The 23,543-nt window shown below is 36.3% G+C and overlaps 1 protein-coding gene and 1 pseudogene across 5 annotated transcripts in view; both read left to right on the top strand.

The window, feature by feature from the left end:
- CNTN5 (contactin 5) overlaps positions 1-23,543 on the top strand; it is an 832,499-nt gene that overhangs the window by 91,330 nt on the left and 717,626 nt on the right. The window lies entirely within an intron of this gene.
- On the top strand, positions 15,975-16,882 carry LOC101554555 (aspartate--tRNA ligase, cytoplasmic-like; annotated as a pseudogene).

Genomic DNA, 23,543 nt, shown 5'->3' with positions numbered 1-23,543 from the left:
GTAAGAAATTAAGGAAGTGGTAATAGTTTCTCTCTCTCTCTCTCTCTCTCTCTCTCTCTCTCTCTCTCTCTTGACTCCTGGTGGTATACCAGGGATGATATAGGATGTGGAATTAGTCCTGGGTTGGCTGCATGCAAGACAGGTGCCCTACCCACTGTACCCTCTCTGGCCCCTCAATATTGTCTTTTCATTATAAGATATATTATATATATATGATAGTGTATAAATTCTCCAATAAAAACATAATATTATAACAAACACACTTGTGAAAGCACACTCAAATTAGTGTAGTACTCAAAGTTTTTATGTGAAATCTCTGCAGTGATTTGTTAAGAACTGCCAGTTTATGTATCACTGTATCACTGTATCACTGTCATCCCATTGCTCATCAATTTGCTTGAGCGTGCATCAGTAATGTCTCCATTGTGAGACTTATTGCTGTTTTTGGCATATCGAATACGCCACAGGTAGCTTGCCAGGCTCTAACATGAACCAGCAATAATAATATAAATTATTTTGTGACTGCTAAGAGAGCAGGCTTGGGGGGGTGAGTGAGAAACTGGGAACATTGGTGAAGAAAATGTCACATCTGTGGTGTGACCAGTGTTAGAAGACTAAATACCTGAAACAACTATATTCTGAACAAATTTGTAAATCACGGTGTTTAAATAAAGTTTCATACAAAATATTTTTTAAAGAAAGTAATGGAGTTATGTAGGTATAAATACCCTAAGGGTCCAGAGAGTTACTACGGCAGGTAACGCCTGTGCCTGGCACGTGCCATGCCTGCTTAGTCCCAGACCATACAGGTCCTGCTGAGCAGAGATCTAAAAATGAACTCTGAGCATTACCAGATATGGCCACAAAACAAAACCAACAGAACGCATTTGATATCTTTGTAGGACTTGAAATAACCAGTCATATTCTGCATAAGTAACAAGTACAATTGATAATCAGGGACAGATTTAGTCTATATTTAGTAAGCAACCTGACTCCCTTTATGTGAGATGCTAGACCTTTTAAATTTTACTCTGTGTGAATGAAGTAAAATTAACTTCATCAATTAAGTTTCAATATCATACTATGGGACTGGATCGATAGTACAGCGGGTAGGGTGTTTGCCTTTCACGCAGCCGACCCGGGTTCATTTCCTCCGTCCCTCTCGGAGAGCCCCGCAAGCTATAGAATAACCCGCCCACATGGCAGAGCCTGGCAAGCTACCGTGGCGTATTCGATATGCCAAAAACAGTAACAAGAAGTCTCACAATGGAGACATTACTGGTGCCCCTTCAAGCAAATCGATGAGCAACAGGATGACAGTGGTACAGTTATTTGGAGACAAAAATGCAGAATTTACATAGACAGTGAGAGTAAAATGGTCTAAGAAGGTCAACTCAAATGGAGATAAAAATAATCAACCGAACTCAAGAAGTCTTCGGAAGCAGGCACTAGCTGATATTACCTTGTCAGTTAGGTTCAGTCACATCTTTGCCACTGCTGAAACTTCATTCTGTCATATCAGTACATATGTCAAAGGTTCCCTGCACCTAACCTTTACCTAACCTCCTGTCAGTACTAATTTTTTTTCTTGTGCTTGTTTTGTTCATTGTGATATTTCCTAAAATTCTTTCTTATTGATCAGAGCCTCATTCCTTATTTTTTCTTCTGGAAAACAAATGCATGGTTTCCTGGAGGTATGCCATAATTATTCTAAATTAATCATAGCTTCTTGTTCTGTTTTGAGACCCTTTTACCTCTGGTTCCTGTATATAGGAGAATGCTTGCTATACTACCACATTTTGATCAACAACACTTCAGGGGGAGGAGAGTCCATTTGAGGCGATCTAGAAATATTTTCTTTTATTCATTACAGAAAAGAAGCCTTTGTAGGGAATAAACATTTTTTCTTCACCTTCTTGCTTCTACTTATAAATGAACTCTTGGTGCTTGAAGCTACAGTCACCTTGGAACCATGAGGCAATAAACTGAAATAGCTGCTGCTGAGAGGAAAATTCTGGGTCATTTTTAGTGAATCAAGACTGAAAACATCTCTAGATTTTGTGTTTTATTTTAAGATGCCTTCTATTTTCTAAAATTACAACGTGCAATGCAGAAAGAAAATATTTATTCATGTTTTGTAGCGATGCTATAATGCATTTTCTAATATTCACAAACAGTATATTACATCAAAGAGAGACTAAAACCTTTAAAGTAACGTGCCTTAAGGTTCTCCGCTAAGAGACAGATTTTTCCATGACTTGCACTAATTTCTTCCATTTAAATGAAGATGACAGTGAATAGTATCTAACTCCACTCTTAATACTCTCTGTATTTTTCTTTTACCTTGAGACTTTTTATATAAATGATCAATTATTCTCATCAGTAAACATGGTTAGTTCATCTGAATTATGAAGGAATAAGCAAAGACCATGTTAGTTTAAATAGTTCAGTTGTACGCTTTATCTTAGAGTGAAGTTGTTGAGGAGGCTGACTTTTTTTTAAATGTCTTAATTTGATATGTGACACTCTACATTTAGCTTCTTTTCACAGCACAAGTTGTCTTTTATGAATAATTCTGTAAATAGAAGCATGAAAATGGGTTTTATTGCTTCTAACATCATTTTATGGACCTGAAAGATTATTCAAAAATTGTTATTACAGGGGCTGGAGCAATAGCACAGTGGGTAGGGTGTTTGCCTTGTATGCGGCCGACTCAGGTTTGATTCCCAGCATCCATATGGTCCCCTGAGCTCCGCCAAGAGTTAATTCCTGAGTGCATGAGCCAGTAGTAACCCCTGTGCATTGCCGGATGTGGCCCAAAAAGCCACAAAAAAAAATTGTTATTACAATGGCTCCTAGGTTATTCACCTGTGATTTAAACTCAAGAGAAATACTGTTGAAGAGGTTTTTCATGGTATTCATTATTTCCCATTGTTTTACTTGAATATGGCTTTACAGAAATAAAATAGATTTATAAAAATAGATTTATAATATAAAATAGATTTATATTACTCCTAGAGTATATTTACTTCACTTAATTTACTTGTCAAAAATTAAAATGTTTTGGGGTTTTAAACAACCCTGTTGTTTTTTATTAAGTTGAGTCTTAATAAGAAAGTAGGTTTGTTGCTCAGTGGAATTGTATTCTTTATATTGTATGGAAATTTTCTCTAATTTTTTAATAATTAATTTTAAGGAAAACTGGGCACACTGGGAATAGTACAGTGGTGAAGGGATGGGTGGTGAAACACTGTATGACTGAAACCCAATCCTAAACAATTTTGTAACTGAAAAAAAAAGATTATTTTAACTTAAAATAAATTAAAATAAAAATCATAATAAAATTTTTAGTTTATCTTCTCATTAATATGATGAATTGAATTATGTATATATTTAAAATATCTGTCTTAGTGCCTATTTAAGAAATATTGTGATTATAAATGAAATATTTGGATTTATTTCTATACTCCCTAAAAATTTTCTTTGTTTAGTGTTTCTTTATATATCTACCATTTGGTTTTCAGCTAAAATTACTTTTTCAGATATTTTATGAAGGTGTAATAATGTATTAAGAATAATGAAAATTTCATATTTAATAATTTCCATAGGTTAGAACACATTAATCCTGGTAGAATGTATTTATTTCTTGAATTGTATACTAGCATTTAATTTAATCTGCTTTTGTATATTTTCCCTTCAATTTTTCTTACATTTTATGCAACATTGAACTTAATCTGCTTTTGCTTCTTTCCTTTGAATTTTGTTCTTGTTGTCCTTGTTATTTATTTGTTTGTGGACCACAGCCAGCTATGCTTAGGGCTTCCTCCTGGCTCTTTGTTCAGTGTTCATTTCTGGCAGAGCTTAGGGACTGGATGGGGTTCTGGGAATTGAATCAGGCCAGCTGTGCGCAAATAAAAGTGTTTTAACCACTGTACTGTCTTCCTGGCCCCGAATTCTGCCCATTATATTGTGGTAGGATGATACATTAAACAATAGCTCTATTTGAAAATATATTCCAGAGCCAGAGAGAGAGAGGGTCACAGGCAGAGTTGTGGTGGGGGTAGGTTTCTTGCTTTAATCCCTGGCATTGCATTCATTCCTCCAACACTGCCAGGAGTCACAATTGAGCAATAGCCCCAGAGTATCACTGGGTGTGCCCCATCAGCCCTACCAGTTCCATTTAAGAATGTTTTTCATTTAGTTAACTAGTGGTTTCATTGCATACATTTTCTCTGAAAAATTCTACAAGAAACAACATTAGATAACCTATTTTAAACACAGTCTAGATGTTACTAAAACACTATCTGACATATTTTTTTGCAAAATCCAAGGAAAAACTTTTCTTTAGAGTTAGTTGCTGGTATAGTACTTGTGAAGGAGTGAAGTGCTTTTGTATTAACAAAGACATGCAATGGTTGTATTGATAAATTATTTAGTAGTCAGGAGATTTACTGTTACATTTGACCTGGAATGTTGCTGAATTTTATTGAAAATAAAAGAGTTTGGAATATCTTAATAAAGAATATCTCTCTAAAGAAGACCACACCTTGTATAAGTCATTGTCCGTGATTTTAATGCCAAGATAGGACCGAGAAGGTCGCCTAAAGAACTCCACATCAGGAACCATGGCCTAGACTGGAACAAACAGGGTGAAAAACTGAGTTCATCATGTCGACCAAGACTATCCATGGTAACTCGCAGTTCCAAAAGGCCTAATCTAAATGTTGGACATGGGAGTCTCCTGGTGGACAGTTCCACAACAAAACTGACCACATCATATTTCAATCGACGGTTTTGCCTGACTGATGTCCCTGCTGTCCCAAAATTCCAAACGGTATCAGACCACCTCCTTCATACCAAATTCTACTTTACGGAGTGGGGAGAAAGGTCTGCAAAGTGTAAGAAAAGAACTCCCAGAATGACCACCAACTGGGAGCTCTTTGGTACTATTGCGGCACTGTGGGAAGTGTCATTGACATCCAACCTCCGTCGACGATCAAGAATCAGGGACGCTGTCTCATTTGCCAAGGCATCAAAAATCAGATGGACCGGGACACGTAATGCGATTTGGAGACGACTGCTGGACTAGAGCCATTACGAATGGATTCCACAGGATGCCAAAAGAATACCTGGCCACCCACCTACGAGGTGGTCAGCCTTCTTCATCAAGACCCTGAACGAATGGTTTGATGCTCTTCGTGTTCCTGGAGTGAGCAGATACCATTGGGCTACACTAGCATGTGACAGGGGCGAATGGAGACGTTACTGGCACCCACTCAAACAAAGCAGTGAGCAATGGGATGACAAGTTTTACAAGTGATAAAAGTGACGATTTTGTCTTAATTTTTAATATTTTACTGAGTTCTGATCTGTTTCTTATTTTAAAATATCTTATTATATCTGATAAAAGTTCTACAAACATTTATGATTTAGTAATAGAAGACAAGATAAACAGATGAGAATATATACATTAGTATTATGGATTTATGTAGATAATTTGATTATTTCTAGGATGTTATATGAAAGGAAGAGACATAAACATCTTTGCTTTTGGTATCAGTGGCTAATTCAGCCAGCACTTACAGCGATCTAGCCTGTGGCTGTGTCCGTTTGAACAGTAAATACGACAGAAAGAATCATTTTCTTAAAATTTAATTTTCGTTGTTATAATACTTGAAAGTTAATTACTTTGAAAATGAGGAATATAAAATTTTATATTAATCAAAACCCAAGTGAGAGTTTCAGTTACTCAATAGTGATTCATTGTAAGGCACAATGACAGTTGGTTTCCTTTGAGTGACACTGTGGTATGAAAGAAACTGTGGATTTATCATTTTATAGTTATACAAAATAAATGAGTACCTCCATATAATGTGTAAATCCAATATGACGGTATCACTGTATCACTGTCATCTCGTTGCTCATCAATTTGCTCGAGCGGGCATCAGTAACATCTCCATTGTGAGACTTGTTATTTGGCAAATTGAATATGCCACAGGTAGCTTGCCAGGCTCTACCATACAGGCAAGATACTCTTGGTAGTTTACCGGTCTCTCTGAAATGGGCGGAGGACTCAAAACTGGATTGGCCGTGTGCAAGGCAAATGTCTTACCCAGTGTGCTATCACTCCAGCGCATTCAAAAGTTAATTTTAATAAATTAATTTATCAATAATTTATTTTTGTAAAAACATATCTCTATGTGATGAATAGAAACCTTAAATCATAACCACTTTATATAAGAAAATGAATTTAAAAATTATATTTGGTGTTGATGTAATATTGCAAATAGTGAGGATAGAATGAAGATAGTGTGGTATGTAATTACCATGAAAACAAGTTTGAATTTAAAATGCACAAATATTTCCACTCTAGCTGTTTAAGAAAAGGCAGTTAATGTGTGGTAGTAAGAGTTTTGGTAGAGCATCAAAAAAATTCCTGGCCACTATGTGGAATCATAGTGGTATGCATCCTGAATAAGTTACAGTATCAGTTTTTGGCTCTTTAGGAATTTTGATCCCGCATCCAAAATCTAGGATCCCGTAGCCTGTCATTGTGTAGTTGATCATGATGTTAGCATCCTGGCCTCTTTGCAGAGCTCACGTAAGTATCAAACATTGAAGAGCTTTGAGAAGTATAAATTTATGCAACAGTTTTCTTCTTTAAAGGGTGATAAAGAATAGAGCAAAACCTGGGCGTGGTAACTTAATTTCATTAACAGTGCATTCAAAACAGGACTATTGATGCCACATTTTACCATATTTGTACTTTTCCACTGCTTTATAAATCTTTTTGTGTTTTTTAAAAATTATATGTTAGTACAAATTGGACCTCCAGAGTGGTGCATATTATGCATATGATAGTTATTATAAACATGCATATGATAGAAGTTATAAAATAGCTGGACCTCTTGGAATTTTTGCTAAATTTGCTATTTATGGCTTGGAGAGGCAAAATGAAGCTACAAGTGAGCAGATAAATTTAAAATAAAATGGGCATATATGTGTTCTCAGGATATATATATATATTTTTTATACACATATAATTTTCTGGAGAAATTAATAAATTTCTTTTTATTTTTTAATTAAATTTTTTGAAAAAACTAAAAAAATGGAGAACACAGTATATGTTGGTGAAATGTAAGAGCTGTTAAGAGAAAAATAAGATCATTACAAGAATTTTTCCAATGAGGGAAGGAAGAGTTTTATAGCACTGCATTTGGCATTGTCTCCTTAAAGTATTGATGGGCAAGAGAAGACACTAATAGTGAAAGAAAATATGAAATGAGAGGAGAGGGAAAATGGTAAAATTATCTTTCAGTTTAATAAACAAACATATATATTCCTTCTTATATTTTAATAAAGATAAACCTTATAAGATAAGTTTTATAAGATATAATAAAGCTTGTATTCTGGAGGAATTGTTAATGTTGTCAGAAGTATTTTAGAATATTAAATCTGTCAGCAATCAGATTGGTAGGTTGTGATATCATTTCCATTTTGCCTATGAAGAAAACAAACCTTATGGGGTTTAAGTTTTGCAAGATTACAATAATAATATACAGATCCCCAAGTTAGATGTGATCTTAACAAGTAAGTTCTGGAGTTCTTCTTTAAATACCATCAAGACATATTTCTTTCCTAGTGTAGAGGAGAATGTTAATCAAACATCAGAAGTCTTGATAGAATGAATACAATTATGGAGACACTTAATAAAACATGATATACAGGGCTGGAGAGAGTACAGCAGTCAGGGCACTTGCCTTGCATGAAACCAACCCAGGTTCGATCCCTGGCATTCCATATAGTCCCCTAGACACTTGCAGGAGTGATTCTGAAGTGCAGAACAAGAAGTGACCCCCGGACATCTCTAGGAGTGGCCCTGAAACCAATAAAATAAAGATTATTTGGAATCAACTAGAAATATAATAAGCAACATAAAAGTTTAATGTTGAAGCTATCATGCAAATAAACTTTTATAATGACCTGTAATAATAACAATAATAATAATAATAATAACATCATTTTAGAAATAATGAAGAAAACTTTCAAATAATTAAAAAGCAAAGAACAAGAGTAAAAGTGGAGGGATGATCAATATACTATAATATTAATTGCCTAGGATAGAATGGTTTAAAGAAAAAATATTGAGTAAGAAGATGATAAATCCAAAACTGAAACATAAGCCATAGAGTAAAACAAATCATGCTCAATAATGGAAGGCAATAATTCAAAACTAATTAAGTATAGTAAATTTTAGTCATTTTAGGGTTTCCCATTCATGTTATTTTTCTATTAACATTGACACTTCTCTTTGCATCATTTTTAAAATTGAGAGAATTAATAAAATTTGGTTAATATCTTGAATTAGATTGCTTCATATTTTATAATCTGAAAGGATTGGAATCAGCATATCACTTCATTTCCCTGGGTCTTGGTTTCTAGGTGTCTGAATATGTAAGTTGCATTAGATGATCTGTAAAATTACTCCTAATCCTAAATTGCTCTTTCTTGAAAGTAACATATTCCCAGTGGGATTGGTATGATCTAGAGTTTTAAGGCATCTTCTAAAAATAAAGAGAAGGTGGAATTGAAGGGGAAGTAATATTTTAAAAGTTAATAATTCTAAGTTGCAGATTTAAACAGTTTTGTTTCCTAGTGCAAGTGATTTGTAAGCCATTATCATTAGCGAAGGCTGAAAAGGTGCACATTTAATTGTATGTTGCTCCTTAATCCAAAGGAGGCTGCAGGTTCCTGGCTGATGCCGTATTAGCATTTTGCAGCACACATCTATGCTTGAACCTCTTCTCAAGTCTTATTTTCTCAGGGCTAGTCAGTGATCATGAAATCACGGTGCTACTACCAAGCACAGAAATAATGTCACATCAATTTACAACCTTTGGAAAAGCATTTTTAAAGTAAATGGAAAAATATGCTAATATAATATTATACTTGCGACTTTAAAAATAGGAAAGGTGAGACCTACGGAAGTTATGGTTTTCACGATCTTCATTAACAAGACTGCACCACATACACTGTGGATATTACTTCCCCCATCCAACTTGCAATCCAAAATACTGCATCTACCTATCTAACTTAATTTAGCTTCATTAGGGGGATTTTAGTTTGTATTTATGAGTGTTGTACTTTATATATGCATCCTTAACCTTATTAAAAAATTTATTTTATGTTTCGCATAATATACTAATGGTAAACAAGCAGCATAATATAGTTTATCATTTTTATGTGTACAAGAGCAGGTTCTTAGCATTGAAAAAATTTTAGTTGTCTGATTTAAGTATTAAGATGATTTACATTGTTTTCAAACCTTGTATTCTTACCAAGCTCAATTTTCTCTTGCCATGGGGCATTTTGACCTCATAGTGCCACTGTCTGGAGCACCTTAAATGGATGCTGCTTTTCATGGTGGCTCACTTTCCACCTGTTAATTTCTGAACTCTTCCCAGTTCTACCTTCGCAGTGAGAGTTGTAGACCTCATTTAAATCAGCATTTCCACCACCTAATGTGCCATGTCCCTTCACTGCCTAATTATCCATGACATCTACAAATTACCATCTGCCTCCCTAAATTTGGCTACTTATTTATCTATCTCCCTGTCTATTAGGTCTAGATAGCCTGATACATGATAGATACCCAATAATATGTGTTGAATGAGGGAAGGATGAATGTATCAGCCAATTGGTTGAAAAATAGTGGTTGTATTACTGAATGCAACCACTCTCAGAGAGCCATCTCCGAGTCCCTCTCGGTGAGCCCGGCAAGATACTGAGAGTATCCCGCTCACACAGCAGAACCTGACAAGCTCCCCGTGGCATATTCAATATTCCAAAAACAGTAACAACAAGTCTCACAATGGAGACATTACTGGTGCTCGCTCGAGGAAATTGAACAACGGGACTACAGTGCTCCAGTGCTACTATTACTGAATGCAGAGTTGATGAACTCTGGATGAAAAGTGAAAAAAAACACAAGAATAATGCAAAATGCTATAGAAGAAGCTGACCTAAACTAATGACCTAAACTAATGGAATATGTTTAATGAATACAGAGCAAACATACGGAGAAGTTTTAAATACAGATTTTATGAATGATTAGGAGATATGTTTTAGTTAAAGCACAATCAGTTGTCTGGAGAGATAGAACAGTGAGCAGAGCACTTGCCTTCACCTGAAAGACCCTCTGCACCCCATGTGACACGTCCCTTAAGCCCAACTTGAGTGATCCCTGGGTGTAGAGCCAGAGTAAGCCCTGAGCACTTTTGGGTGCGATCCCAAACAAAAATATAATAAAACACAATCAGCAGGATCAGTCAACCCTTTTTAGAGTTTTGTGCAAGCAGAATCATTTACTTCATAGGAATGACTTAGTATCTTGTAAGTCTCTGATGCTGTGATATATTAAACACTATTTTCCATTTACCATGTATATAGTGAGCAGGAGTGAAGCTAAGCAGCTGACAAGATAAAGGCCTTAAATAAGACATCAAATAGATTTTGGCTGGTAGTGTTAAAAAATCAGTAATTTTAGAGACAAAATAAATGATTGACATTAACCCAAGATGCATTTATACCAAATTGACTGGAATAATATATATTCTTAAAAATTACATATATTAGAAGATATTTTAATCACTAAATATATCTGTAATCCTGAGATAAGTTTAAATCTGATAACATTAAGTATTATATGCCAATAATAAAGCTTTATCTTGTTCAGTTATTTTATCTAGAATTTACTTCCTTTCTTAATGAAGTACCAGCACAACATTTTCCGCATTTGCAACAGGTTTGAAACAATTCATTTTGGATTTTGTCCTTATGCTCTTACACTCCTTTGAAAGAAAAATGTGGTAGCTATACTGTTAGTAATGTGGCCGAATAAGATTTGGTAGTAGTATAAATTACATGAATTTCTTTATATTTGTGTGTGTACTTTGTGTGAAATTTAAATAACCTTACTTGTCACTGGGATTTTTAATAAATAATAAAATGTGTGTATGCCTGAGGATGTCTTTCAGTGGTACAGTATCTGCCTTGCAATCTTAAAATGACATAGCTGACATCATCCCCTTTGGCAGTTGAATCCTGAGGCTCCCATACCCTGCTCCCCGGTGTCACTAGAAGTTTGTGATCTCCAGAGTACCACAACCAAGGCAGTGAGCACAGTCAGGGTTATGACCATCAATTGTTACAATGATAATAGCAAAAGTTTATGAGAAAAAAATGGAGAAGCTAATCACAAAGTTATTTGCTAATGAGGAAGGATATAGCACTATTAAATTCCCCTACATCCCAGAAACCATTGTTCACTTAAATAATAGATTCCCAGTAAAGAGTCCTTTGGGTTGTGTCTGAACTGGCAAAGAAACTTCACACAAAAGCTTTTTTAATAGCAATTCACTAATGAACTACAGATAAAAAAAGAGCTTCTCAACCTGTGAAGCACCTTAGCGGAACGTGACTTGGGAGTGGCATATCTTGGGGTTCTCTGCTATATTTCCCCATAGTACCTGCTTTATGTCCTTTCTGTACCCAAGATGCTTTAAAAAGTTTGGGTCCTGGAGCAGAGGGAATTAGAAATAAAAAATATGTTTGTCTTCTCATTGGTCTAAGTTTACAAGTACAGGCTTCTGTATTTAATGATTGTACACATATTTGCCAATCAGCATGCCCTAGTTTGCTTTTGCAAGATAACCTATTGTAGCAATGGATTGCCTGCTCTAGATTGTGATTTATTTTAGTTTTGCCAAGTACTTAAAAGTTAATATTGTAGCTTAGTGTGTACTATTTAGGTAGTCAGAAAAAAAGATGAGTTGGTTGAAAAGTGCTAAATTCAACCACTCTATAGCAATTTACCATTAGATAATATGATTGATTCTTTATACATATTCTTTATATATACACAGATACATATATGTACATATTACATGTAAAAGTGTCTGTAACAGAGTGTATTGCAAAAAAAGCACTCAATCATGTTGTCTTAATCACTCACTAAGTATATCCTTTGAAACTTAGAACATCATGAAAATTTACCTTCAACATAAGGTCCTGATTGTGTGACTGTGATGACGTTGTATTCTATTATTTTTCTATTACAGATAAATTGAAATAAATGCAGAATATATAATTCAGAAGTAGCAAGAACTCAAAGTCATTGTGTGAAAACAATTTTAGAAATCAGATACATGATTTTCCTGTAAATGAAATTTTCAGAAGTGTTTCTCACCAAGATATTTTAATATTTATTTGATATAGTTTAGTAGTTACAGCAATGTTCAGTTATTGTATGATACACAAATTTACTGAGCACCCTCACCACAGAAGTGCATTTAACCTCTGCTCAGCCCCCTCCATCACTGTTAACTTTGATTGGACATTTCTGCTCTCCCATTAACTGGTCAGTGACAGTTATGTTGTATACCGTTAGCTCTCTTAGCACCATCGATGGGCTTTATGCCCTATTCCTATGTCTCATCCTACTTCTAGTCAACTTTTCCTTTCTCAAGGTCCTTTATTGATTGAAATCCTTTATTCCCTTTATCCATTTCCCTGTGCACCAGTGATGAATGATATCATCTTGGATTTGTCCTTCTGCTTCTAGTTTGTTTTAGTTAGAATGACACTTTCTAACTCCATCCAAGTCGCTGTAAGCCATAACCCCCCCCCCCTTGGAGCTTCATAGTATCCCCTGTGTGTGGTCCTGGAACGTGTTGAATACTTTGGTTGCTTCTGTATCATTTCTATTGTATTCAGAGCTGCAATGAGCATGGGTGATTCATGAAGATCTTCATAATTATCTTTGTTGCTCAGTCAGGTGATTATTTTTAAGAAAATATTAAACTCCTGATATACCCCATTGCTCTGTTTCCTTAAGAAATAAATGGTTAGTTTTTGTCCCCCTGGTTTCTCTCTAATATCTTAGGACTTTGTTTCCTACTTATTAAATTTTATCATCTTAATTACTCTAAGATGGTGTCCTATGAAGTTAGAATAGATTTTCAGTTTTCTTTTCCTATGGTATGCCACGGGCCTGGGTAATTCCATTTACACTTTCAGTTTCAGATACCACCAACCTGTCAATTGCTTAGAAAATCTTAAGTCCACTGGAATCTTAGTGAATATTTGATTTTTGCATGAAATCCCTAGTGTAGGGTTGAATGTAATACTTTAACCTTTACAAGATTACTTTCTCTGCCCCTCACCTCCCTTTTTTGTTGTTTGTTTTCTACCATCCCAGATTGTATTTAGAGAACACTCTTAATTCTGTGGTCAGGAGTTGTTCCTGGTGGTACTTCACTGTATGGAGTACTGGGAAAATCTTGTGTTGAGCAAACACATTTCCTTTGTAACCTCTCTCTCTGGCCCTCCCTTTCTCTACCTGTGTATAACTCAATTAAACATTTTGTTGTCCAAATCACAATCCCCCCATGTGATACTTTCCCTTACTCATTTAGCAAAGATGACTTATTATTTTTCTTCTTTAATAATTCTTGAATCAGTCATTTGTCAATTCTACATACCTTTTTATTACCTTCCCTGTGATTTGCTTTGTTTATTAACTTATCCCTGAGCTCTTTTTCTATATATTATTTAAATAGCAACCTTTATTACTGGGTTGAAAATTTTAAAAATGTACAACTGTTGTCACCCCCTGACTGAAATTCAAGGTAACATTAAAATAAATTATCTTGAAACGGCATGAAACCTTAACCAGTTTGTCCATTTTCTACTTGAAATTTTTTTAAACTTACCTTAGAATATGATCTATTACTCTCTGTAACTACTGACAGTACTTACATTACTTACTGACAGCTTGAGTGTGCATCTTTTCTTACAACTGAATTAATTCATCTCTGCTACTCCTTCTGCATGGAAAACCAGCTCATGCAGTTTGAGCAGGTAAACTTTTCACTATTCTTGAAAATTACATGGATATAACCTATTAAAAACTTTTCCATCCTATTACTCTCTTCACTCATGGAGTCATTATTTGCAACCATATAAATATTTATTTAATTTTTTAAAAATACAGTTGTCTTCTAATTTATTATATGGCACTTTAAATTATTTAATAGATAGTATGCAATCCTTTAAAAACAAAAAGATCTAATGTGTTCGTATTTTGTTTATCAATAAATATATTAATTTTAATGCAGATGTAATGTCCATTAATGCAATGTAAATGTAAAATAATTTTTAGTGTGGAATAAAGTGAATAAGGTAATTGTTTCAAAAAAAAAACCTCTGCCACTATTAGAATTGCGAAAAGTAGCTAAAAAATATAAGTGCCCAAATAAAAAATATTAGTGCCCATGTGATCTAGGGAGTTATTACAATGATTTAGGTGATTTCCTTGCACTTGGCTGGTTCTGGTACAATCCAAGGACTCCATATGGCTCCTGAGCATTTCCAGGAGGGATCATGGAGCTCAGAGTCAGGAGTAAGCCTTGAGCACCTCTGGGTGTGTCCACAATACCAAAACCAAAGGAGATGACATTTAGTATTTAAAGCAAAAGTGTTGACAAAAAGTTATTAGTTTTTGATGTTATTTGGTTAACATTGTGAAGTGTTCAGTAATTAGAGTCAGACCTATTAATCAGCAGATAATGAATAGGATAGTTGGGGAAGGGTTGTTGGACTGGATGGTACATTGGAATCAGGAGAGGGCTGTGGGCAATTTGGTGATGAGTTTGTATGGTATTGGGTGCCGATGCCAGAAGTTTAAACACTATAAAAACCTTAGGAGCTAAACTGTAGTAATATGAAACTCCAAAGTAGAGAAGTCAAAGTAAGTTTAAATAAATTTCAACCCAAATTAAGTACACAAATCAGTACCATGAGTACCGATCAGTATCAAGAGTCTGTTCAGTCCTTCTTCCATATCTCATGGAGTGGAATAGATTTGTTGTGATAAATTTACAGAAATAGCAACGTATCTTGGATATTTTCCCCTTGATGATGGAGTTGAATCACAGAAGACATTACATGTCTGTCAGGAAAACAAAGCTACTGCATGGGGAAAGACCTAAAGCTACTGCTAGGGGAAAGGAACTATTTTTATTTCTCTCTTAGAAGAAAGTAGACATTTCTGAAATCAGTATTATTCAGGTCTAAAGTTTAGGTACTCTCTCACTAGGTGTCAAAGTTAACTTGAAATTGATTAAAGGCTCAACTTCATTCTTTTTATAAGGGAATGACTATAACTATATAGACTATAACTAGTTATTTAAAAATTGTCTTGATCCACTTGCTCTATAATATTGATTACACTAATAATAGCTTTAAATAAATTTTGCAGCATTCACAAGAATACTACTAGTTATGGGGCTGGAGTGATAGCACAGCAAGTAGGGCATTTGCCTTGCACACGGCCAACCCGGGTTCAAATCCCAGCATCCCATATGATCTCCTGAGCACTGCCAGGGGTGGTTCCTGAGTGCACAGCCAAGAGTAATCCCTGTGCATCGCCAGGTGTGACCCAAAAAGCAAAAAAAAAAAAAGAATACTACTAGTCATTAAAAACTTTAATAATTCTTTGTTCTTAAACTACTGTCATTTTAAAGTCTTTTAAAACACTTATTTGCGTGTGATAGTTTTGTCAGTATGATAATTAATTATAGGTTTACAGTTTCAAAGGAGTTGTTTTTCATTTAGTGTAACTTTATTTTATTTTTATGAAAACTCCATTGAATGAAAGCATAAAGAGTAAGAGAATGGAGGAGAAGAGCTGTCTCAAGGGGCTGGGTCACATGTTTGCATGCTGGAACCCTGGGTTAAAACCTGAGTCAGCTGGTCCTGTTGTCCTGTTACTGACTGGGTTGTCTCATCCCTGGAGAAGCCATATATATATATATATATATATATATATATATTTATATGTGTGTGTACATATATGTACACACATATATGTATATATAATATATGTATATATATAGAGAGAGAGAGAATGAGAGAGTGTCATTGATCTTAGGACATCAACTAATCAAGGAGTCTTTCGTCTCCAATCTGGAATCTGCCATCTTTTCTGGGAAACTTTAGTTAACAAGGGTTTTGTGGAAATTCAGACTCCTAAAATTATTTCAACTGCCAGTGAAGGAGGCGCCAATGTATTTACTGTGTCATATTTTAAAAACAATGCTTACCTAGCTCAATCCCCACAACTGCACAAGCAAATGTGCATTTGTGCTGATTTTGAGAAAATTTTCTGCATTGGACCAGTATTTAGAGCTGAAGACTCTAATAACCATAGACATTTGACTGAATTTGTTGGTATGGACATTGAGATGGCTTTTATTTACCATTACCACAAATTTATAGAAGAAATTACTCATACCTTAGTACAGATATTCAAAGGACTTCAAGAAAGGTTTTAAACTGAAATTCAAACAGTGAATAAAAGTTCCCTTGTGAGCTATTCAAATTTTTGGAGCCAACTTTAAGACTGGAGTATTGTGAAGCACTGGTTATGCTTAGAGAAGCTGGAATTGAAATGGGAGATAAAGAAGATATCAGTACACTGAATGAAAAGCTGTTGGGTCATTTGGTAAAGGAAAAGTATGATACAAATTTCTTTGTCCTTGATAAATATTCATTAGCTGTAAGACCTTTCTATACTCTGCCTGACCCAAGAAATCCTAAACAATCCAACTTCTTTGATATGTTCATCAGAGGAGAAGAAATACTCTCAGGAACTCAAAGAATACATGATCCTCAGCTACTAACAGAGAGAGCCTTACATCATGGAATTGATTTGGAGAAAATTAAGGCATACATTGATTCCTTCCGTTTTGGAGCCCCTCCTCATGCTGATGGAGGCATTGTTTCTTTAGCCAACACGCTAGGCATGGAACTCTACACGTGATCCTTGCTGGGACCCTACGCTTGATTCCTGATGGACATCTAGGCTGTCTTGCAAGATTTGGCCAGAATGGCGTCAGCGGGGCATGGAGAAACTGCATTGGTGACTGCAGTGTCGCTGCCTGACCCAGCCAGGCCAAGTCACAGCACCATCAATCATAGAGCCATGGAGGCAGTGTGCACAGTGGCTCATCCACTGTGGGGGAGCTGTCAGCAAATCACCGGGTGATCTGGGACAGACCCTCCTTGATAGGACCCTGCTCTGTCAGCTGCTCAACAACTCTGGGTGCACTCCATTAACCTCAAGGAGATCAACCTGAGGCCACAGATGTACCAGATGCTGCCCAGAGACACAGGCAGGTGCATGTTTGAAAGTGTGCAGATCGTTACAACATGTCAGTCAACCAAAAGCTTAAACTCAGTAGACTGGGAACACCTGTAAAGACAATTAGAGGCCACCCAAAAGCCTCCATCTCTCTCGGAGAGACTGGCAAGCTACTGAGAGTATCCCGCCTGCAAGGCAGAGCCTGGCAAGCTATCTGTGGCATACTTGATATGCCAAAAACAGTAACAACGATGGACCACATTCCCCTGAACCTGAAAGAGCCCCCAATATATACCATCATGCTACACTAGCCAGCGACAGGGATGAATGGAGACCTCACTGGCTCACGCTCAAGCAAATCTATGAACAATGGGATGACAGTGATACAGTGATATATGTATAATATATGTGTGTGTCTCATCTTAATTTGATGTGTATATACATATATACATGTATATATACATACATATACATATATACATATACATATACATATTTATGTGACAACTGGAATGGGAAGGAATGGGAGTGAAGATAGATGGTCGGCAATTACACCACCTCTGCTTCGCTGATGACATCGTTCTTATAAGGACAAACATTAGCCAAGCGGCACAAATGCTGTCCGAGTTCGACCTCGAGTGTGGAAAAGTTAGATTGCAGCTGAATCTCAACAAGACAATGTTCATGAAAAACTAACTGATCCCTGAAGCTCCATTTGCTCTCAATGGAATGAACATCATCGAATGCAGCAGCTATGTGTACCTGGGTTGAGAAATCAACATGAGGAACGACTTGGTGCCAGAACTGTGCAGGAGGAAGAGAGCAGCGTGGAATGCCTTCAAGAGCGTTGAAGAGGGGCTGGAGCAATAGCACAGCGGGTAGGGCATTTGCCTTGCACGCGGCCGACCCGGGTTTGATCCCCAGCATCCCATATGGTCCCCTGAGCACCGCCAGGAGTAACTCCTGAGTGCAAAGCCAGGAGTTACCCCTGTGCATTGCCGGGTGAGACCCAAAAAGCCAAAAAAAAAAAAAAAGAGCGTTGAAGAGGTGATTAAGAGAACTAAGAACCTCTGACTCCGGGCACATCTTTTCGATTCCACTGTTCTTCCTGCACTAACATATGGCTCAGAGACCTGGGCCCTATGCAAGCAGGATGAGAATGCTATTAGGGTATCCCAAAGAGGAATTGAAAGAGCTATGCTGGGAATGTCACATCTCACTCAAGTGAGAGAAGGAACCCGGAGTTCTGACCTCCGTCGACAGTCAAAAATCAGGGATGCTGTCTCGTTTGCCAAGGCGTCGAAAATCAGATGGGCCCGCCGCCGAGATGTGATCCCGGGGGCCACATGCAAGCGTGTGCGGCCTCTCCGCAGCTGCACGAGCGTGAATCCAGACCCAGCAAAACCTCTTTCGGCATGGGCAACTCCTCGCAGAACGTCTCCAGCCTGAGAACTAAGCCACGACCCCATGCCCGCCCAGGAGGGGAAAGGTATTTCTCGGTCTTTCGCCTTTTTCTCTCCGGGCATGAAGGGCGTGGTGTCCGCCATATTATGACAACCACAGATGGGGTTTTCAAGCTTTCAGTGATACAATATCTGGAAGAAATCTCCCTGGACTTAGTTGTTAAAGTACAGAAATCCAAAACCGCGCGGCCACTACTACGGCCGCACAATCTCAGTTTTCTTCACAATAGGTCTGACTCTAGTGGGGTACTCATAACAATAATAGTGAGGTTTGTGTTGAAATATTGAATGTAACCAAAGTAAAGAGAAAGTAAAGTGAAACTTATCAGTTACAAGGTGGGGGTGGGGGCGGGATGGGAGGTGTACTGTGTGGGGTTTTGTTTTTTTTTTTTGGTGGTGGTGGTATATGGGCACTGGTGAAGGGTTGGTTGTTTCAGCATTGTGTAACTGAGACTTAAGCCTGAAAGCATTGTAATCTTCCACATGGTGATTTAATAAAATAAAATTTTTATTAAAAAAAATCAGATGGACCGGTCATGTAATGCGATTCAGAGACAACTGTTGGACTAGAGCTGTTACCGACTGGATTCCACAGGACATCAGAAGACCTCGTGGCCTCCCACCAACTAGATGGTCAGATTTCTTCGTCAAATCTCTTAGTGAACGATTTGAGGCTCTTTCTGTTCCTGGAGCGAGCAGGTATCATTGGGCTATACTGGCTCGCGACAGGGACAAATGGAGATGTTACTGGCGCCCACTCGAGCAAATCAAAGATCAACGGGACTACAAGTGATACAAGTGATACATATACATATATTTTATATCTATTATAAAATATGCTCAAGAAATTTGTGTTTCATCCCAGAATACTTCTTTTCTTATTCCCCATCATTTCCCTTGCCCTGTGATCAATCTTTGCAATTCTTATTATTGCACATTTAAGCTAAGGTGAATATATGTATAAGGACTTATTTTAACAACTTAATTAGATTTAAGGCATATAGGCAACACTAGAAATAGGGGTGTCCTAAACACTGTTTAGAGTTTCCAGAACTACTCATGACAGTTCTTGGCCACCCAGACTGGACTGTGAGTCCCAGGGATTTGTTAGGATGCTTCCGGTTGTTGTTCAGGGGACCATGTGATACCAGAATCAAATTAGGATAAGACACAAACTCTATTCTCTGTACTACCTCTCTTCTCCCATTCTGTAATAATATAAGAACTATAATGTGTATCTACATTACATATAGATATATTGTAAATTATATAGACATACAGTATCACTGTCACTGTATCACTGTCATCCCATTGCTCATCCATTTGCTTGAGCGGGCACCAGTAACGTCTCCATTGTGAGACTTGTTGTTACTATTTTTGGCATATTGTATATGCTATGGGTGGCTTCTCAGGCTCTGCCTTGTGGGCAAGATACTCTCAATAGCTTGCCGGGCTCTCTGAGAACGGCGGAGAAATCAAACCCAGGTCGGCCACGTGCAAGGCAAAAGCCCTATCCACTGCACTATTGCTCCAGCCCCAAACCAAAATTACTACAACTAAAAAAAGAATTAAATATACATATAACCTAACCCACTTCACTAAAGTTAATTCAAAGTGAACCATAGATCTAAATGTAAACTAAAATTTTGCTGAACTCCTAAAAGATAAAAGAAAACATAGATTATATTGGATTTAGTCATCTAAGGTGAATTTTATAGAGATAACACCAAAGGCGTAATCCATAAAACAGTTGATAAGATGGACTTCAGAATAGTCATATTTAAAAGTGCTATACTGCATCCACTTTTTTGCATGTAACTACCCAGCTTTCCCAGAACCACTTCTTGTTGAGACTTTCCTTGCTCCATTTCATATTTCTTGCTCCTGTATCAAAGATTAAGTGATCATATGTTTAAGGATTTAAGGGTTGGTGTTAGGATATCTAACCCAATTCCACTGATCTGCAAGTCTGTCTTTATTCCAACACCATGCTATTTTAATAACTACCACTTTGTAGAACAGTTTGAAAGTTGGGAAAGGTGATACCTCCCATCTTCTTTTCCCCAAGATTGCTTTAGCTATTCATGGGGGGATTTATTGTCCTCAGACCTCTCTCTAATGCCAGGCACAAAAAGATCAAAATGAATTAAAGACCTCAATATTAGACCTGAGTCCATAAAATACATGGATGAAAATATAGGTAGGATCCTCCATGACATTGCTAAAGACATCTTCAAAGATAAAATACCACTGAACAAGCAAATAGAAGCAAAAATAAAAATAAACAAAATGACTACTTTAAATTAAGAAGAAAAATCTTAAAAGAAAAGGTGATCAAGATATAAAGACAGCCCATGGAATGGGAAAAATTATTTACCTAACACTCTTCTGATAAGGGATTAATATCAAAGGTATATAAGGCACTGGTAGAATTGTACAAGAAAAAGAATCCCTCAAAAATTGTAAAAAAGAAATGAACAGAAACTTCCTTGAAAGAAAAATAAAAATGGCCAAAATTCACATGAAAAAATTCTCTGCACAGCTAATAATCAAGGAGATGCAAATTAAAACAACAATGAGATATCATCTCACACCAGAGTCTGGCACACATCAAAAGATAAAACAAAACAAAACACAAGAATAACCAGTGCTAGTGTAGATGTGGGGACAAAGGGAATCTCATTCACTGTTGATGGGAAAGTCAACTGGTCAAGTCTTATTGAAAAATATGGGCATTCCTCAAAAAACTTAAAATTGGACTCTCATAGGACCCAGCAACACACTTTTGGGATATAACCCAGGGACCCAAAAACACACAGCAGAAATGCCATCTGCACTTTTATGGTCATAGCAGCATAATTCACAATAGCCAGAATTTGGAAACAATCCAAGAGCCCAAGAACAGACAACTGAATGAGCTACAGTACATCTCACAAAGGAATACTACACAGCCACCAGAATAAATGAAGCCATGAAATTCATTTATATATGGATGGACGTCGAGAGTACCATACTCAGTGAAATGAGTCAGAGGGAGAGGAACAGACATAGAATTATTGCACTCATTTGTGGGATAATTATTGCACTCAAAAAACACACGGTATGAAACTACAATAACCAAGAACAGTAGAAACAAGGGTCAGGAGGAGTGCTTCAGAGTTGGAAGCTTGCTACAAGTGGTGGGGGTGGGTTCAGTTAGGATAGAGAAAGGACCACTATGGTAACGATAGTTGGAAATGATAACTCAGACAAGAATTGAGTGCTGAAATTAGGTTAAGGGACAAAATTTCAGTCCCTGTAATGAAAACTATAATGCCAAAAGAATGGATTAGGGAGTATAGGGATCAGGAAAGTGAGGGTGGAGGGAGAGAGATAGAGATAGATAGATAGATAGATAGATAGATAGATAGATAGAGAGAGAGAGAGAGAGAGAGAGATCGGGAAGAAAAGAGCAGCCATGAAAGCAGGTTGGGAAGGGGGCGGGCGTGGGAGGGGACATTGGTGGTGGGAAATGTACAAATGGTGAAGGGACAGATGTTGAAATATTGTATAGACATACAGAAAATCTGTATAATTTTGGAGAAAATATGCGCATAGATTATTTAATTTCAGCATATCTCATTCTTTTTACTGCCGTGTAGTATTTTGTGGTGCAAAGATACCACTTTTTATTAATATTGCGTCTTATGCAATCAGTCCTTTAATAATGAATTGCAGAGTTTTTCATCATTTCAATTGAAGCTGAAATGAATAATCATGTATATGTAATAAGTTGTATATATATTTATATCATTTAAGTCATTTATATTTTGGCAGTGCAACTTTTGTATGGATCCTGAGTTCTGATTCATAGTCGACTGCATATATAATCTTGTTAGATGGCCAATTTCCCTCCATTTTTCAATCTCACCATCTGTGTATGAGTGCTTCTGTCATCACCTTCTTGCCAACATTATGTTGTATCTTTTATGTTTGGTCTTTACAAGTGACAAATGAAATCTCAGTATATATTGAGAACTTCTCTTAGACTGAGGTTAAGCAACTTTAGCATTTGCAGATAATTTACAATTTATAATCAGGTTGTTTGACAAATATTTAAGCTGTGCTTCCTATTACATTTTAATTAAGATTTCAATTTTAATCCAAAGGAAGAAGCAGAAAATTAGATAAATAATTATAAATCACTAGATGTTCTAGCATATGCAAATTTAATGTTTATACATAAAATCAGATAACTACATGCAAATTTCATTAAATTCATTTATAAAAATTAAAAAGAAATTAGAATATTTGTCATTTATATCTTAGTATTATTCTATGCCCCATGAATTTTCTATGCCAAACAAGCTACAAGTAAAACCAATCATATAAAACTTAGTGATAACATGCTTTTTAAAATCTGTAATTATAAAGACTTTTAATTTGAAATAATATTACTTGATTTGTATAAATATTAAATACAGAATGATAGATCTTTTCTGTTATATTTATTTTCTGGGGACTTTAGTGAAAAGTAATATTAAGTTGCATCTGCTATAAACAGATGCACATATAGCAGTACCAAAATGCTAACTCTAACATAAATGACCATCTCCATATGCTCCTGGCATTTATTTCTTCTGGCATTGTATATTGTCTATAATTATAAACAATGTGTAACACATGAGAAAATCATTTTGATATTCTTGTACTGACTCAAAGACCTGACAAAAGAAGGAATTCTTGTTTTTTTGCATTTAAAAATGTATCTATTATATAAATATGAAAATGTTGCATGATGAAATAATTGCTTTATAAAGTACTTGCTATAGATAGAGATCATGTACATGGAGATTTTCCTGTAGAAGTAAATGACTTTCTTTGACTCTACTACCACT

The sequence above is a fragment of the Sorex araneus genome, chromosome 3 (assembly GCF_027595985.1).
Source record: "Sorex araneus isolate mSorAra2 chromosome 3, mSorAra2.pri, whole genome shotgun sequence".
NCBI classification, from domain to species: Eukaryota; Metazoa; Chordata; class Mammalia; order Eulipotyphla; family Soricidae; genus Sorex; species Sorex araneus.
Note: the sequence above shows the minus strand (reverse complement) of the source record. Positions and strands in the feature narration are given on the sequence as shown.